At 39.9% G+C, this 12,558-nt stretch overlaps 1 protein-coding gene and 1 long non-coding RNA gene across 6 annotated transcripts in view; one reads left to right on the top strand and one right to left on the bottom strand.

The window, feature by feature from the left end:
• Positions 1-1,422: 1,422 nt before the first annotated feature.
• LOC115347471 lies at positions 1,423-11,881 on the bottom strand. The gene is made up of 3 exons (XR_003925500.1): positions 11,847-11,881; positions 3,268-3,346; positions 1,423-1,506 (listed from the first exon to the last, which is right to left on the bottom strand). It is a non-coding gene; the product is annotated as an uncharacterized LOC115347471 (long non-coding RNA).
• Positions 4,535-12,558, top strand: part of VEPH1 (ventricular zone expressed PH domain containing 1) — a 96,530-nt gene continuing 88,506 nt past the window's right edge. For 3 of the 5 annotated variants that reach the window (XM_030028909.2, XM_030028903.2, XM_041126855.1), the window contains exon 1: positions 10,358-10,660. The gene's annotated coding sequence lies outside the window, so the exon portion shown is untranslated. Of the gene's footprint in view, positions 4,560-8,874; positions 8,911-10,357; positions 10,661-12,558 lie in introns of those variants that run through there. The other 2 variants (XM_030028904.2, XM_030028905.2) reach the window with 2 other exon arrangements.

The following is a 12,558-nucleotide window of genomic DNA, read 5'->3' as shown; positions in this document are numbered from 1 at the left end:
GAGTGTTGTATAATTTACTGAATTTGTATTACAATTTTACTTTTCGTTCTCATATAGGCTCATCATTTCTGTAGTTACTGCAGCCTAGCTAATTAACACAGGGTTGGGAGAATGATTAAAGGAAGGCTCCGGGTATCTGCATTGTTCTAGTTTAATTGCTGCTCAAGCAATGATTCAGTGTTGGTTTTGGCAATCGAGCAGCATTTGTCTGGCACTGTGAAATTCCCCGTTTACGTCCATGAGACTCATCTGTTGTTGATGGGCAAAAAGCATGCAGATTTGTAAAATTTTTAGCAGCATACAGACTTGTGGAAGGAATAGGTTTTGTTACTCGCCTTATAACGTTTTGGCTGAGATGGTGCCTGTTGTTACAGTGCCTGCTAGCTGGCGTCTCCTCACCTGTGTAAACAGAATTGGGTCTCGTGGCTGGTGCAGAGCAGGAGAAGAGGGGAGCAGGCTGGAAAGAGCTGCTTGCGCTGCAGGAGGGGCCGTACTGGCAGCAGGACCGCAGAGGACCCGTCTCCTACACCCCCCGCCACTGCCTAAAGAAAAGGCCTCTCGGTGTAAGTAACCCATGTGGTACCAAACCCAGAACTGGATGTGAACCTGAAGCACGCAAGGGCAGTAACTGGAGAGACCGTGCAGGCGACTGGAGAGGATAAAATAATCTGCAAATGCTCCTCATAACAATTTATGAAGGCAAACAAAATTTGAGCAAACAGGTAGTGGAACCTGGAAAGTGTTTGTGCTCTGAGGGCGCTGATGGGCCTGGATGGCCCTGACTAGCCTCACCTGGGACCTCCACCCACACCTGCCCAGGGGCCCCAGTTCAGCTCAAGCTGAGTCCCTCAGTCCTGGATAGACCTCGGACCGATGCTGTTAGCAGCTTGGCTCCTGGATGGACCCTTCATGCAAGCACGTTATAGCTTGCATCCAGCCCTGTTTCCTGGATGGACTTTGGACTTATGCTGTAGCCTTGCCACCAGTCCTGTTTCCGGCCTCTTCTCCTTTTGCTCCTGGCTGGACCGCCTGGGTGTATCTGGGGCTTGGTTCACCGCTTGACTCTCCTGGGACCGTTAGTGGTGGGTGTTGCCTGCACCCACCTCTGCGAGGCTAAGCCCTGCCAGTGAGGGCAGTGCCTGTGCTGAGACATCTCTCTGCTCATGGCTTGCCTTGCTTTAGGATACCGAGTAAGGAGGTTTAAGTATTTTTATTATTTAAGTCAAAACTCCACATATCATTAGATACATGAACGTAAGTATGTTGATGATCAATTTGTTGACCTCAAATGATTTAATACATAACATTAATCGTAAGGAAAAAGGAGTAAAGTAGCAATTTATATGTGGAAAAACACTATAAAGATACGTCCAAAATCCTTCTAGAGACTAGAAAACGTTTTCAGAAACAGAGGTTGAAATTCACAGGTTTTTCCAGGCCAGTTGCTGTCTCTGTTCCTGGAATGAACACATCTTCTATGTCATGAACTGCATTTTATGACATCCGCTTAAAAAAAAAGTGAATAAAGAGAGGATAATGTGGTGAAAGACAGCCAATTATTTCATAAATGTAAACTACATTAAAAAGTGGTGTACAACATTATATATTTATGGATACAATTTTGTTCTGCTGTCACATAACAAAATGAATAATACATTAGTCCAAGAACTTGTCATTAAGTGAATTTCTTTGTTGCCTTGCCATTAAAATAAAAAAGTCCATGGTCTGTATATATGCATGCCATTAACCCTTTTCTGGGAGCATAATGTAGGGTGGTTGAAGGTACTATTAGACTGCAAATTTAAAGTAGATTTTATAATTTTTAGGGTGAAATAATGCTAATGAAATTTGTCAGAGAGATTTGAAGACGTTCAGGAAGGCTTTATAGGTTTTTTTCTGCTAATGAGATGTGATAAATGGAACTGATATTGGAAATTATTTAGACAAGAAAATGCTGTTCTTTTTTACCCTCTCTATTGTCAGAATATTATTTCGGTAATCGGTAGGAAAGAGTTTCTTTGCAAGAATTAATGAGAACGTGGAATTGGAGAAGATTTGTTTAAGCATCAGAAAACTTCCAGGTAAGGCTGACAGTTCTGTTTGATCAGTTTTAACTCTAAAATACCAATCCTTTTTCTCTTACAAGTCATTATGTATTACAATACCAGTATCACACTTAACGTCTGTCGTCTTGTAATGAGGTTGAGTCCAGTTGTGACAGCCATGACTTTTCTCTGTAGTGCCTGTTTGTATTGTTCTAAAGCCTGATTCTCAAAAGCAGTGAATGAAAACATTTGAAAACAATGCGTGGAAAGCTGAACCAGTGTCTACGGAAGTTTATGGGTACAGAGGACTTTCAGTGGCTCATGAGCCAGCAACGTGCCCTTGCAGCAGAGGCAGATGACAGCAGAGCAGGCTGCCTTAGGCAGATCGTTGCCCACCGTGCGAGGGAGGTGATCCTTCCCCTCTGCTCAGCACTGCTGAGCTGTGTCTGGAGTGCTGGGCCTATTGCTGGGCTCCCCAGTGCAAGAAAGACCAGGGCCATGCTGAAGCGAGTCCAGCAAAGAACCATGAAGATGATTAGGGCGTGGGAGCATCTGGTGTAGAGGGAGAGGCTGAGAGCTGTGACTGCTTAGCCTGGAGAGGAGAAGGCTCAGGGAGATCTTATCAATGTATATAAATATCTGATGGGGAGGAGTGAAGGAAGACTCCTTTCAGCAGTAACCAGTGACAGGACAGAAGGCAGTGGGCACAAGTAGAAATACAGGCAATTCTAGTTAAATGTGAGGAAAAATTTCTTCACTGTGGGGCAGGTCAAACACTGGAACAGATTGGCCAGAGGGGCTGTGCACTCTCCATCCTTGGAGATGTTCAAAGTCCAGCTGGAGGTAGCCCTGACCAACCTGCTCTGACTCACCCTGCTTTGAGCAGGGGGTCGGACTAGATCATCACTGGAGGTGCCTTCCAATTTCAGCCATGCTGTGATTCTCTGACTTTGTGAAATGGGGCAATAAATAATTAAAAAGAATGAGACTGTTACTCATATGATTAAAGTTAAGTTCAAGAATCTGTTGACTTAAGGTCTGGTACCTCCTAACAATGTCTCCTGAGTTCATGGTATCTACCTCTAGTTTGTATGGGTTTCAGTCTTTTTCCATGTCTTTTCTTTCTTTAATTTTTGTCCTTCCAAGAGGAGAGAGGATCTATTTACAGTCTGATGAGGAAGACTAAAGGGGCAATTTAACTTGATGATTAGGAGAAAATTACCTTTATGGTTGAAGTCAGTTAGACTGGAATGGGAATTTCAGGCCCCAGCCTAAATTCTTGTCTTCTCCCATGAGTCCTGCTGAGGAAAAAAAAGAAAACCCTAATACAGTTAGGTGATGATGTCACTATTTTGGTGTCGAGCCTTCCAGGTGTTCTGTAGAGTTCTCCAAGTAGATGTATGCAATGAGTCTGCATGTTTCAAAAGTAAGATTAAACTTCTCTGAAATACCATTTACCTCAGAATGTGTTAAACTCTCCCCCCCCATTTTCTCCTTTTTCTCCCTAATTTAATTGACAGCAAAATTGAATCAGTTTACTACTGAGGTGGACTTGAAAGGTGAACACTGGATTTTCTATGACTTGATTTTAATGCAATGTGTACACCTCACTGTTTGATAAATTCAGACCTGCTGGGGAAAAACGAGAACTACATTTTGCACACAAAGGATGAGATGTTGGCTTATGTTGCAGAGACTATTGGTTTAAATTTTTAGTTTATGAGAAAAATGGTTCCTCTGCAATATGTTTTGAAAAATTCAGGGACCTGGTTTCATACTGTTGGCTGTGTGCCACGTCTGTGGAGTAGGACGTTCTCAGGCTAGGGGGAATGCTTAAGGAAAAAGACAACAGGTATAGTGGTACCACCCCAAAAAAAACTGTCAACACCACAAACAAACACAAAGAAACAAATTTTGTGAGGCAAATTTTGCTCAGGCCCTGGTCTGAGGTTAAGCCAAGTGAACAGGACATGGAAAAGCACTGGGCACAACGTGTGAAATTGCCAGATGTGACAGATAATGGCGTGAGAAGCTAACAAAAGTTGCAGGTGTGGGGGAGGGCTGGATCGCACAGCTGGTTAAGAGGGACCATTATGGAAATGATCAAACCTCACAGATAATTTGGGGGGAGCCCAATCCAGGCCTGCAGGCATCAGCAGTCACTTGCTGCTCCCTGATGGCACAAGTGCCCTGTGGAAATGGGCTGAGAAATTCCAGAAAAGAGAGTCCAGAGGAGATTCAGCAAGAATGAAAAAAAGCAGGAAAATATGAGTGAGAAGCTGAAAGAGACGTTTGCTCCAAAAGGAGATGTTTGGGAGAGCAAAGAATTGTAAAGTCAAACACCTTAACAAAACAGTGATCTGTTGTCCTCTGTTTCTAATGGAGTTGGAAGAAGTCTTTGGCTACTGGGTAGATTCCTAATTATGAAGTGTTGAAAAGCTTTGCTTAGGGAAGCAAGATCAGAACAAATGTCAGGTGTGCCTAGACCTGACAGCTCTTGCCCAACATAAGAAGGTAGGTTAGATAATCTCTTGATGATTTTCCAGTCCTACATTTCTATGGTTTGGTGCTCACTTATAAAGAGGCTTTCTTCTACAAATCTAGCAAACAAAACTTTGTCCTGGAAAGGCATTTACATAGCCATAGCCATATTAGTCCTGATATTAATTAATTGAAATAACTTGTCCCATGAGGTGCTGCTGCTTTTTTTTTTTTTTTTTTTTTCCTTCTGCTGACTGGTTTCCTTAAGCCTCCAAATAACTGCCACTACTTAGCTCTGATGCCATTATTGAAATTAGAATTTCTGGTGGAAGTACTATTCCTCTTGTTTGTATTTGAAAGCATTGTGCTAATCTGTGAGGTATAGTGTTAATGATGATAAGCTTATTAAGCATCTGACAGATATTTTAAATACTGGCTCTTACTGTGGCATCTATCCATAGCCAAGAGGAGAACCTGTGCAGAAGAAAGGCATGAGCACATTGTATCGTGTGTACTGCTTCTCTTTCTTGTAAGTTAGCATAAATGCCCGTATTAATTTTAAATGTGGTTCTATGGTATGGATTATCTGGTTTCATTAGTAGCTTCAGAGCATAGGTGTTTAATATTAATAATCACTCTTAGCCTATAGACTTAATTAGGATGAGAAACAGCTGGATGCTGTGCAGAACCCGTCTTGGCTCCAGAGGCTGTGTCTCTCTGCAGCAGGCATGCCCTGATTGCTGAGCTCTTAACTCATGGCAGCTGAGAACAGCATGTCCTCATGGTTACTTATCAATACTGCTTTTCCCTCCTACTTCTAGGACCCTTTTAAAGGCTTCTGGCTCTTAATCAGAAACCAGGAGCGTGAGCACCTATTGGAGCAGTCCTTTGTGGTCAGGCAGTTTTTCTTTGCTCTCCTAGGGTAAGTTTTCTTGACTTCTGCTCTCAGGGACAGAATACAAGGGTTACCTGAGCTGTCGTCAACAGTTTAATTAATTTGTCCTGGCTGTCCTTAAAAAACCTTTTGCTTAAGCCAAATTCAAAGCAGATTTCAACCCATTCTGGTATTACAAATTTGGAAAAACATACAGAAATCTAAGTAGTGAAAAATAGAGCTGAACTGTTAAAGTACTCCTCAACTTGCAGGGCTTGTTAACTCCGGTGGCACAAATATGCTTGATACACTTGAAAACACTTGATATGCTGCTTGGTACAGTATATAAAAACTCTGTAGCGGAGTTACGCAGCTCAATTAGCACAGTTCATAAACTATGCAGCTCAATTAAGAAAGCCCTGTATGTGGGAAACAAAGTGAATGGAAATAGATGCCTGAAGTAATCAAATATGCAGTTCAATTGGAAAATGATGCGGGTGGTTAACAAAAATGTTATCTGATATGCAGAATGTGAGAGTGTGTGTGCATGTGTATATGTAAAAAAGAGATTGGGTGTGTTTGCAGCTTGTCCATCACAGCAAGTGGGGCTGTGGAGCATCTGAAGTACTGTCAGATGGACCCGCAGTGACATTTGTTTGTTGCCTATGAGTATTTTGGAACTGCCTCTGAAACAGCAGTGGCTATAAAGAAATGAGTATGCAAACTTTTTCTGTTTCTGATATACTTTATCAACGAGATGGCATCTAGATGCACGGCAGATGTTGTCTTTTGTGATGCAGATGAGCCTTTTGGAGCAGTGCAGCTGATAATGAGCTCTGTGTATTGTTACAAGATAGGGCTGCCAGGCAATAACCACCTACGAACCTGACTAACGATCATCTACAGTGCTGAGGCAGGGTCTAGCTCCTCTGAGACAATGGGTCAAATCCTATAGTTTTTAGACTTCATTTGGGGAAAACCTCTTTTAATTTCAACAGGAGCTTTGACTTTGTCTGGTACACATGATTTGGTCTTTAGAAATAAACAGCTATTCTAAAAGTGTCAAGCAAGATTGCCATGCTTTGCCAATAACTGAAGTAGAATATAAGCAATACCTAGTATGGGAAAAAATTTAGAATAGTTAGAAAATAGCTTTAGTAATTAATATGGAATTTGATAGAAATGTTAAGTTGACATCAAACTTTTTTTTTATTTGGCAGGACAGTTTACAATCCTGACTAATCCACTTAGTGTATGAAACTATGCAAGTACAATAAATTTTGGGCTGCTGCCAGTCAAATGCATGGCCCAGAAATGCTTATTGTTACCTGGGCCATATAGAAACCAAAGACTACTTCATAAATATCTGTGTCATTATCCACTTCTTTGTCTGGGACAGCAAACGGGCATAAGGTAACTTCAGGAAATACCTACTGGGAGAACAAAAGACTATATAGATCCTTGTAATGACAGTAAGAGTCTCTCTGTTAACTTCAGTGGGCTTTTGAGAGGCTCTGTTATGTCTGGAGTGACATATTTCATCCTCACAGGAATGGAAACACCAGGATGTGTTATCTGAATGGAAAAAAAAATAAAATTGGATATCTCCTATTATGGTAGAGGAAACATTGCCTCTGGTTCTACAATTCTTGGATGAAATTCCTAATATGTATGTAAAAGATGTAGCTGTGAATTAGTGACCTATATGTCATGTGATAAATGAAGAACTTGCTTACACGGGAAACATCTTCATGGTCCTCAAGGTATTTGTGTCCTTGGTGATTCTATCAGAATCAGAGGAATGTTGCCAGGTTTTAAAAATATGAGTGGGTTAGGGGAACATTCATCAGTGTCTTGCTTGGCAAGATTTTGAGAGGCATGAGTGCATGTATTTAAAGGACAGTAATAGGTGGTGCCCCATCCTCTGCTGAATCTGTCCTCTGACAATGCCACCACCAGTGACTGACCACCAGGTCCTACAACACAGAACAGATTTTTGCTATGTGAACTTGTTGATTACTGCAATGCAGACTTTAACTTTGAAATTGGATAATTATTAGTCAAACATGTAAACTGTTTGGAGGTATGATCTGTGATTTCTATACTATTCTCCTTGGTTTTCCATAGCTGACTCTTGGTACACAACAGATTTTTGGCATCAAGACAGACTGCAGGGATGTAAACCTGTTTTTTCCATTAGCCTTTTATGTTAGTAGGTTGGGAGGGGGTTGGATTTTTATGAAAACCCTAAATTAAAGAGACTCCAGCCTGACTGTGAAATTAATAGAGCTATCAAAAAACCCACTGTCATTATACAACAATTGTTAATTATTTACAAGCAAACTTCTGCAAGAACAGTATTGTAGCTGTCAGCATTGTCGTTATTAAAATTAAAATGCTTTGTCTGAGTAGAAGATAACATGACTCATTTAGGCTAAATGCAATGAATATGGAATATTCTGTTTCTCTTCACCAATTAGTCAGAGAGAGAGAACAATAGCATGTCTCTTTCCTAACAAGATGTTTATTTAAAAAAGAAGTCTAACAAAATAAATATTTTCAGGGCTTTGTTTAGGAAGGACATCAATTCATTGTAGTTATTATAATAAAAGTTAAAACCAAGGTTTTTTTCTAGGATGGGAAAAATTATTTTCATAAAGTAAATTATCCTTTTTCAGATAGTGAAATGTATGTGAAAATCTTTTTGCCTTATTATCATAATATCTTGTTTTGCTTTATTATCATAATATCTTGTTTACCATGTGCGTTATGTGGTTTAGAGTTACGAGTTGCTCGAGTGCTCTTTGCTGTCTCTGACTTCATTTGTCTTTCCAAGCATACCCTGATCCAGTGGTAATTTCTTGATTCTCTGTGTAGTTGATGACAATTTTTATAAACAGCAAGGGGAAGGTCAGAGAAATTCCAAGACAACTGCGCTGGGTGGCTTGAGTCAGTCTTCTTGCTATATTCTTTCACATGCCATTTTCCATTAGCTAAGATTTCATTGTCTTAGTGACATTAATGGTTTATAGCAATGAATCCATCAATGAAAAAGCAGAAACAAAAGAATTAAGGTATGACTATGTCAGGGTTGTAAAGGGTGATGCTAGCATGACAAACCTCTTTGGGGAGTGCGCAGAACGGAAGGGATCAAAGTGCCTAGCTTGGAAAGGGCCACGTCACTGTCTTTCTCCATGGTAATGCCATCAGTCTTCTTTTCAAAGCTTGTTTGGGTCTCTCTCACTGATCCTTACTTTGCTGCCTTATATTCCCCAGTCTGCTGTCTGTCTTGGTTTTCTTACTGACTGTACAGGTGATTCTGGGAGCAGAGCGCATTCACCTCAGAGTAAGAGGAACCCCTTCCTACTGTCCACCTCATGACATTAAGAGAATGGGTTGTCTGAGAAGACAGTCAACACTGGTTTTATCCTTCCAGCATAGTTATCAGAAAAGCTTTTCCACGTAAATCTTCTGAGGATGGTCATTAGCTACAACTGTAATTGTGTTTGAGTAAGTACAAAACCAGCTCGTGGTTCTACTTTTCCTTCCACATGAAAAATTAAAAGATTGTCAGATGCTGGGGGGAAATGTTACTTTGGTTGCTATTAGAAGTCAAAAGTAGGCTCACAGTGAGTGAAGGAATCAACCTCTTAATTCCTACTGTACAATGACTTATGTAGTTACTAGGTCCCGAAGTAAAATTCAAGACTCTCATGTATGCTCTCCTAGTTAGACCATGCTGCCTTTTGAAAAAAGTTTTTTTTTAAATCTCTTATTTAGAAAATTATTTTTAGAGTGAGAATATTTATGTTCTGCTATCAGCTTGCAAGTTTTTTTACAGTCTCATAGAGGTAGGAGACAAGCAAGCTGTATTCTTCATATACATAATAAGTTAAAAGGAAGATGTAGAGAACACACAATTGCATTTTATTGAAAAAACAGTAACAACAACAATGATGACTTAGCATCATTAAAGGTATGTGTTCACCCACCATTAATTTTGTATTTGGTTGTAGATGCCATGGTGGAATGAGCGGGAGCAAAAAAGCTATTTGGAGGATTTGCCATCAAATTGAGGACTCATATGACTGAATGTGTATTCTATGGAGCAGATTTTTTTTTCTAAACTGTATGATTTATAAATCCTTTCTGTATTGCCAAAAGACAAAAAGCCCTAGCAAGAATGGTACAAACGTGCCCCCTCGTTATCTTTGGGCAAACAGTCTTTATTTTCTTCCAGCAGCTGGCTAAGAGCATTTGACCTTACACTTCACTGTTCTAAGTGTTGGTTCATTTGATATTACTTTGGCTGTTATTAGAAAAATGTCAGTGCTGGGACACTCCCAGTGTGGGTTTGCTCCTGTGCTCTCCCAGGAGAGGAGGACATAGCCAGTATCAGTTCCATCAAGTTCCTTCGGGTCTGTGTAGGGTAGGCTTTAGTTATGGTTGATTTGTTGGGAATCTGGAATTTATTTATTAAAGGAAGGTTAAAGGGAAAAGTATACAGAAGTGCTTAATGTGGAAGAAAAGCATATTCAGCTTGTGTGCAGAATGCCGCCAGAATGATTTAGAAATCATTTCTCTGCTACGGCTGCCAAGCTTTGGAGGTTTTCAGGTAGGTCCTGGGCACTGGTTCCACCTGGGCAGTTATGCTTTTTCTAAGGGCTGGCTGAAGTTCTATGATTTGGTGAGATGCAACGGGTGTCAACTGAAAGGATGAATTTTCTCCAGTGTCCTCCTCTTTCCTGATTTCTCTTTTGGCTAATGTTCCTCCAAAGACAGTGAAGGGGTCCAGCCTTCTCACCAACTTCTGAGAAGAGGCCCCATAAGTAATATTAAACTTCTGCAATTTCCTCGTTACTCTTAAGCAAGTTACTAATTAACTGAATGTAACCACTGGCTGTTGATAAATCCTTTTAACTAATTCAAATTCCATATCAAGCTCGGAGCATTTTCACTCAAGCTGCTGCTGGAGTTAAGCTTTGTGAAGAATTAGTTCTGATCTGTTTTTGAGTGCTGAAGTTGGGGAAAATGGAGAGAAGATATTTGTTTGCTTGATTCCACATGACAACTCCAGGGTAACTGAATAGACTGTACGGTTGGTTTGACAAGGCTGTGCACTGAGCCAGCAGCCTCGCATACCAGAGACAGGGGGATGGAAGGGAGACTGACAACTGTAATGGATTTTATCAGAATTTCTCTAAAGAGCGACAATTTGCCTTCAATTATTAATGTTTTTCAGAGGTTTCTCTTCTGAGAGGTATGAATAACTAACTTAAATATGCATTCATGTAACATTTTCAATAATGAATAAATTACTGCATGGAAAGAAGTTGAGTAGCAGATTCAAATATTAAATAATGGAAGAGGTTTTTGAGAGTGTAGCAAAGGTAGTCTTTAATAGTGTGACTGTTACTGGTTTTTTCTGTGAATGCAGGAACTGTGCTTATTATATGTATAAATGTATTACAGTAATGTTTGTGAAAAACATTATAAGTTAGCTTGAAGTGCCACAGAAAGAAAAAGCAGTGCCTGTGTATCGTGGTGTGTGACAGCATGTAAGTTAATCCTGCAGTGCTCTTGACTCATCCTGGGGCTCAAGTGTGTTTCGCTTTCCTCCCCATGCTCAGGAGGCACTTTGTGCCCAGTGCTGTAGAATTATTGCCTTACATTAGGGGAACTTTGAAAATGCAGGCTAGGGAAACTGTTGGCCCTGTTAAAACATGTGCTGAAGAAACTGGGGTGGATTGCCAGGTACCTGGGAGGAATTGTTCGGTGACTGCTGCTTCAGGAGACTTTGAGGGACAGTGACTTTGCATTTATTTATTGCTCTGGTTCAATTTTCACTTCCAGAGTGGCATTCTTAGGGACCCTATCCTGTAGTCCCTCATGCTCTGTTCCATTTAGTCTTTCACTCTTTTTAGACAGAAATACATGTTATAAAATTTTACAAAATGTATAAATGAGTTCCTTTTCTGTAACATCACTACAGTCTTGAAAATTTTTCACAGATATGAAAGCTCATTAAGCAACACTTGAAAATGACCAGCTTTTGACAGCATCACCATGACAATGAGTGTACTGGTATTTGTTATATGAAGCAATTTATTCCATATTAGCAGAGTGTTGTTTATTTTAGCATAATATTTTAATATCATGAAGATATTTAGAAATGGAATTCTTACAAATCTGTCTTACTGATGTTAAAAAATGTTAAGTCTTACAAAGTGTTATGTGTAGCATTGGTGTGTTCTGAAACAGCAGTCAAATATAAAACTTTGTGATTTCTTATATACTGAAAATTGTAGAAAACTGTCTTGACAGCACATAGGTCATCAAGTAGATATATATATATAGATATAGATATATATATATAAAAAAAATTTGGTCAAGTTATAAACTGTTTGCAAAAGTAGCAATTGGCAAGTTTATAAGTACATTCTTACCACTCTGCATCAGTTGGGTTCTGCATGGATTGTGCAGCCAAAATTGCCTCGGAGATCTGTGAAATCTGGTTCACTTTGAGCAGCATCTGACCTATAAAACCTACTGATCAAGCCAGTTTATCACAGGGGAGAATATTTACAAGCTGGTTTACACATCTAGGAAGAACATTGAACTTATTTCAAACTAAGGATAGTAGTATAGCCCTGCAATTCTGGTAGAAGAGATAGATCTTGAGAGAGGCTGTATAATTCTTCTGATTATTTTGCAGTTGCCTCCAGTAAGAATACTGCTTCCTTGTGTATAAGAGCTGGATGTTGAGAGCAAGTCAGTTCACAGTTCCCAGGACTGCAGCAAGGTGTTTCATTAACAGAAAACATTTATAACCCTAGCCTAATTAGTAGACTTCATAATTTATTGTTTCATCATCCGGTCCAGCTCAGCATCCATGGGATTTCTAGACGACATGAAGTGTGGAAACCTGTCATGACAGAAAAAAAGAGAGAGGCTTGTAGAAAACAATGGTTGTCTTGTGGGAAGAGTTTAAATATATGCAGCTGATCCCATGGGAACTGCTGTAGTCTATTCACCCTGTGTGAAAATGATGCTCTTTCAATATAATCTTTAATCCTTTTCTTTCACTGAAAAATGTGAGAACTTTATTTAAAAGTTTTGAAAGAGTGCTCTATTTTAGTCAGTAAATGCTTTTCAAAC

This window comes from Aquila chrysaetos, chromosome 10 (genome assembly GCF_900496995.4).
Source record: "Aquila chrysaetos chrysaetos chromosome 10, bAquChr1.4, whole genome shotgun sequence".
NCBI lineage: Eukaryota > Metazoa > Chordata > Aves > Accipitriformes > Accipitridae > Aquila > Aquila chrysaetos.
The sequence above is the reverse complement of the archived record's forward strand: the minus strand, read 5'-3'. Positions and strand labels throughout refer to the sequence as shown.